Source organism: Bison bison, unplaced genomic scaffold, assembly GCF_000754665.1.
Source record: "Bison bison bison isolate TAMUID 2011002044 unplaced genomic scaffold, Bison_UMD1.0 scf7180017862979, whole genome shotgun sequence".
NCBI lineage: Eukaryota > Metazoa > Chordata > Mammalia > Artiodactyla > Bovidae > Bison > Bison bison.
This window is the reverse complement of record NW_011493551.1, coordinates 861,919-868,439: the sequence shown is the minus strand read 5'-3', so window position 1 is coordinate 868,439 and position 6,521 is coordinate 861,919. Positions and strand designations below refer to the sequence as shown.

The following is a 6,521-nucleotide window of genomic DNA, read 5'->3' as shown; positions in this document are numbered from 1 at the left end:
TTTGGCGCTCAGCCTTCTTCACAGTCCAACTCTCACATCCATACATGACCACAGGAAAAACCATAGCCTTGACTAGACGAACCTTTGTTGGCAAAGTAATGTCTCTGCTTTTCAATATGCTATCTAGGTTGGACATAACTTTCCTTCCAAGGAGTAAGTATCTTTTAATTTCATGGCTGCAGTCACCATCTGCAGTGATTTTGGAGCTCAGAAAAATAAAATCTGACATTGTTTCCACTGTTTCCCCATCTATTTCCCATGAACTGATGGGACCAGATGCCATGATCTTTGTTTTCTGAATGTTGAGCTTTAAGCCAACTTTTTCACTCTCCTCTTTCACCTTCATCAAGAGGAAATGCAAATTAAAACTATAATGAGATACAACCACAGGCTTATTAGAATGGCTAAAATTTTGAAGTCTGACTACATGCTTGTAAGAATGTGAAAGAACTAGAAGTCTCATACAGTGCTGGTGGAAATAAAAAACTGTACAATCACTTTGAAAAACAGTTTGTTTCTTAAATGTCCACTTACCATATGATCCAGTCATTTCACTCCTATGTATTTACCACCCCCAAATTAAAGCATTTGTATGTAAGACTTCTACACAAATCCTCATGGTAGTTTTATTTATAATATCCCTCCCACCCCCACCATAGAAAACCCACTTGTCCATCAACAGGTGAATATTTAAACATACAATACAACGTGTGTTTTCAACAGACTACCACTATACAATAAAAAGTAATGAACTATTTGATAAATAACACAACATAGACAAATCTAAAAATAATTTTTTTTCCCTGAACAAAAGCTGCCAGGCCAAGGAAAAAAGAGTGAAAACTGTATGATACCATTTCTATAAAACTCCAGAAAATACAAACTATAGTTACTGAAAGCAGATGAATCATTTCCTGGGGTGGGAAGAAGGAAGGGAAGGATGGAGGTATTCTAACAGGACAGAGGAAAAGCTTTGAGAGTGATGCATATATTAATTGCCTTGACTTTGATAATGGTTTCATGTATATATATACATATGTGAAAATTTGTCAAAATACACACTTTATGTGCAGCTTACTGTATGCCAACTACTCCTCAATAATGCTATTTTTAAAAATTAGAGACAGTGTAGTGGGGTATTAGGCAAAAAAGGGTTTGGCATTCACCACCAATACCACTAACCCCACTGGCATTTACTCTGTAACTCACTTCACTTTTAGCCATTTACGTTTTTCATTTCATCAGCCAAAGTGCTGAAATAGGGGGAATATGGGAAAGGTGTTAGAGAATAGTTCTTGGGATTGGCATGTTGCTTGTTTGAGTTAAGACTGGCATAGGCAACAAACCGCTCCATAGTACTAGTATATACTTATATCCACTGATTTTTACTTGTAATTGGGGAAAATGAGAGCAGTTGGGTTGAGTTTAGGAATCAAGAAGAAGAGAAAGGACAATGAAGACGTGGAAAGGGTTGGCGCACACTGAACCCCACTAGGTCCCTTGTCCTTGGGTTGGCCCCTGGTGATTAGGGTCAGTGGCTGGAGAAGCTCTTTTACTGTGAGATTTTGTGTACAAATACTATTGCTTTAAAGTCTAGATACACAATATGTGGTATGGATTCAGAGAAAATAGGCCCGTTCTGCCCATGTTTGTACAGAATCCAGTGCCTCTTGAGTATTCTGATAACTCTGGGCTCAAGGATAACTGGAGGGATAACACCCTTGGCACCGATGGTGGCATCGTAATCACGGGCAATGTCAACAGTGGTGGTGGTGAGATTCTTTGGACATGACTGAGCGACTGAACTGAACTGAACTGAGAGCTCTGGGGGCTGAGTCAAAAGAACCCACATACTGACAACTGTAGCTAACAGTCATGTCTAAGCACATATATGAGGACTTCTTGGAGGCTTCCAGAAAATTTTGCGACGGACTGATAGAGGTTTTGTGAGTAGAAGGTAGAATAAGAATAAGACCTTAAATTATTTATGTTAATGTGATTTCTTTTAAAGCCATAGACTCAAATTTTCTGTTAATATTAAAGTTATACACTATTAACCTGGGCTGAAGTAAGGAGCTAGGAAAAAAGAAGGGAGATAAAAAGGACAATTCATTGTGGTTTTTCCCATATACTGTCTTGCTTTCTGCTTCATTTTATGCTTTTCCATCAACCACCTTTCCCTTGCTGTCATAATTATGGATCATGTTGGCTTACTGCCAAGAAATAATGGCATCAGTTACATAGCATCACCAGACATGAATCTGAACAAACTCTGGGAGATGGCGAAGGACAGGGGAGCCTGGTGTGCTGGAGTCCATGGGGTCACAAAGAGTCGGACACAACTTATTGACTGAACAGCCACCACAACAAAGGTTAACATGGGCCATTTCTTGACTAAGAAAATTCATTGAATGGTCCTCTTGCAGACAGTCCAGTTTAGAAATGTAAAAACCTTGTAAAAGAAAATGCAATATATGCTGGCTCCCATTTTAATCTGATCTCTCTTTTCTTCTAAGAAGAACAAATGCCAGGGAGGTAAGGGTCATAATAGACAATATGGAGATTCTAGTGATCACACGCCAACTAGGAAGCCATGGTATTCAGTTTCTAAGCCCTGGGTGTGTTGCTGCTGTTTACTTGAATCTGGGGAAGCACTGAAGTTTGAAAAAAGCTACCAGTACACCTGATTCCTCTCTTCAGTTCATAGCCACTGCTTTTGAGATTTACCTACATCTCAGTAAACAATGTAAAGCATCTTAATGTACATACTTTTACTATAATATATACATTAAGTATGTATCATAGTATATATCATAGCAAATATGCTTAGTGCAGCAAACCTTGAAAATATGGTAAAGCTTGGCTACCAGGAAGTTCACATGTAGATACAATGTTCAATTGCAGAAACCTAGTTTCCCCAAATTCTTGGTATATTTATCCCTCCTCTTCCTATGTGTGGTTTATGAGCTCTGTTATTTTTGAACTGACTTGTCACATGTCTGATTTTATTTCATGTTGCTCCATATCCTTTTGAGAAAACGTTGTAGACACTGCATCTAAAAGCAAATTAACAAATACGTTCACAGACTTCATTCAGTCTGAACCTAGAATTATTTCAACATTGATTATTATAATTATTCTACTTTACCTCATGCTTTTCAATAATCATTTCATCAAAAATGTTGATATATATATTATCTTTTATTTTAGATAAACTTGAGAAGTTACAATCATGTCCTGGTAAGCTGTAAATAAGAAAACATATTCAGATGTTTAACTGATTTTATAAAATCATTATTCATAAAGGACTATAAAATTACCTGTGTTATTTTCTTTTTTAAAGTGTAAGTTAAGAAAACCTATGTGTTTTCAAGATGACTGTTATCTTTCATTAGACTCAATATCAAAAAATCTACAGACAATAAATCCTGGAAAGGATGTAGAAAAAAAGGAACCCTCCTACACTGTTGGTGGGAGTGCAAATTGGTACAGCCACTATGGAGAACGGTATGGAGGTTCCTTAAAAATCAAAAATAGATTTGCCATATGACCCAGCAATCCCACTTATGGGCACATACCCATGTGTGCGCACACACTAAGTTTCTTCAGTCATGTCCAACTCTTTGTGACCCTACAGAATGTAACCCACCAGGCTCCTCTGTTCATGAGATTCTCCAGGCAAGAATACTGGAGTGAGTATCAGTTCAGTTCTTCACTCGTGTCTGACTCTTTGCAACCCCATGGACTCCAGCACACCGGGCTTCCCTGTCCATCACGAACTCCTTGAGTTTACTCAAACTCGTGTCCATTGCGTTGGTGATACCATCCAACCATCTCATCCTCTGTCGTCCCCTTCTCCTCCTACCTTCAATCTTTCCCAGCATCAGGGTCTTTTCAAATGAGTCAGTTCTTTGCATCAGGTGGCCAAAGTATTGGAGCTTCAGCTTCATCATCAGTCTTTCCAATGAATATTCAGGATTGATTTCTTTTAGGATGGACTGGTTGGATCTCCTTGCAGTCCAAAGGACTCTCAAGAGTCTTCTCCAACACCACAGTTCAAAAGCATCAATTCTTCAGTGCTCAAGTTTCTTTATAGTCCAACTCTCACATCCATACATGACTACTGGAAAAACCATAGCTTTGACTAGATGGACCTTGGGAAAATAATGTCTCTGTTGGGAAAGTAATGTCTCTGCTTTTTAATATGCTGTCTAGGTTTGTCATAACTTTCCTTCCAAGGAGCAAGCGTCTTTTAATTTCATGGCTATAGTCAGCATCTGCTGTGATTGTGGAGCCCGCTAAAATAAAGTCTCTCACCATTTCCATTGTTTCCCCATCTATTTGCCATGAAGTGATGGCACCAGATGCTATGATCTTGGTTTTCTGAATGTTGAATTTTAAGCCAACTTGTTCACTCTCCTCTTTCATTTTCATTAAGAGGCTCTTTAGTTCTTCTTTGTTTTCTGCCATAGGGTGGTGTCTGCATATCTGAGGTTATTGGTATTTCTCCCAGAAATCTTGATTTCAACTTGTGCTTCATCCAGCCCAGCATTTTGCATGATGTACTCTGCATATAAGTTAAATAAGCAGGGTGACAATATACAGCCTTGATGGACTCCTTTCCCTATTTGGAACCAGTCTGTTGTTCCATGTCCAGTTCTAATTGTTGCTTCTTGACCTGCATACAGATTTCTCAGGAGGCAGGTAAGGTGGTCTGGTATTCCCATCTCTTTCAGAATTTTCCAGTTTGTTGTAATCCACAGTCAAAGGCTTTGGCATAGTCAATAAAGCAAAAGTAGATGTTTTTCTGGAACTCTCTTGCTTTTTTGATGATCCAACGGATGTTGGCAATTTGATCTCTGGTTCCTATGCCTTTTCTAAATCCAGCGTGAACATCTAGAAGTTCATGATTCATGTAAAGTTGAAGCCTAGCTTGGAGAATTTTGAGCATTACTTTGCTAGCGTGTGAGATGAGTACAGGTGTGTGGTAGTTTGAGCATTCTTTGGCATTGCCTTACTTTGGGATTAGAATGAAAACTGACCTTTTCCAGTCCTATGGCCACTGCTGAATTTTCCAGATTCGCTGGCATATTGTGTGCAGCACTTTCACAGCATCATCTTTTAGGATCTGAAATAGTTCAACTGGAATTTCATCACCTCCACTAGTTTTGTTCATAGTGATGCCTCCTAAGGCCCACTTGACTTTGCATTCCAGGATGTCTGGCTCTAGGTGAGTGATCACACCATCGTGGTTATCTGAGTCATGAAGATCTTTTTTGCATAGTTCTTTGTGTATTGTTGCTACCTCTTCTTAATATCTTCTGCTTCTGTTAGGTCCATACCATATCTGTCCTCTATTGCACTCATCTTTGCATGAAATGTTCCCTTGGTATCTCTAATTTTCTTGAAGAGATTTCTAGTCTTCCCCATTCTATTGTTTTCCTCTATTTCTTTGCATTGATCACTGAAGGAGGTTTCCTGTCTCTCCTTGCTATTCTTGACAAAACCCTTAGAACATACAAGGCTTCCCAGGTGGCACTAGTGGTAAAAAATCTACCTGTACTGCAGGAGATGTGGGAGACACAAGTTCGACCCCTGGGTCAGGAAGATCCCCTGAAGGAGGGCATGGCAACTCACTCCAGTATTCTTGCCTGGAGAAATCCCATGGACAGAGGAGCCTGGTGGGCTATAGTCCATAGGGTCACAAACAGCTGGACAAGACTGAAGCAACTGAGTACACACGCATAGAATGTACAACACAAAGAATGAATTCTAATGTAAATTGTGGACTTTGTCTCATAATATGGTCCGTTTCATAAGAAATGTACCGCACTGACACTTAGGGAAGCTGTCTGTGTGTGTTGAAGGGAGAGGATATGTAAGAATTCTGCTTTCTGCTCAATTTTACTAGGAATCTAAACTCTCTAAAAATGATAAAGTCTATCAATTTGTTTAAAATGGAAGAAAAAGAAACACAATCTCATTAGAAATCCAGGAATGTAAATTAAATCACAGTAAGAATATCACTTTAGATCCACCATATTAGAAAAATTAATTTAAAAAATATTAAATATTATTGAAGATGTGGCACAATAGGAACTTATATATTGAGAGTGTATACTGGCACAATCACTTTGGGAAAAAAATTGACATTACATAGTAAAGCTGAAGCAATTCCACCCCTGGATATGGATCCTGGAACAGAGGGTTTCAAAGTGTCTCCTGACTAGTAGCATCAGTAACACCTGGAACTTGTTAGAAATGGAATTATGTATCAGCCCTACTCTGCTGCTGCTGCTGCTGCTGCTGCTAAGTTGCTTCAGTCGTGTCCGATTCTGTGCGACCCCATAAACGTCAGCCCACAAGGCTCCGCCGTCCCTGGGATTCTCCAGGCAAGAACACTGGAGTGGGTTGCCATTTCCTTCTCCAGTGCATGCAAGTGAAAAGTGAAAGTGAAGTCGCTCAGTCGTGTCCGACTCCTAGCGCCCCCATGGACACAGCCTACCAGGCTCCTCCATCCA

The 6,521-nt window shown here is 39.5% G+C and overlaps 1 protein-coding gene across 4 annotated transcripts in view; it reads right to left on the bottom strand.

The window, feature by feature from the left end:
- Positions 1-6,521, bottom strand: part of LOC104983541 (chromosome unknown open reading frame, human C10orf131) — an 84,374-nt gene that overhangs the window by 3,267 nt on the left and 74,586 nt on the right. Inside the window, exon 14 of one of the 4 annotated variants that reach the window (XM_010833014.1) lies at positions 3,193-3,245. The exons of the other annotated variants lie outside the window; for them this stretch is intronic. The gene's annotated coding sequence lies outside the window, so the exon portion shown is untranslated. Of the gene's footprint in view, positions 1-3,192; positions 3,246-6,521 lie in introns of those variants that run through there. 4 annotated transcript variants of the gene reach the window in all.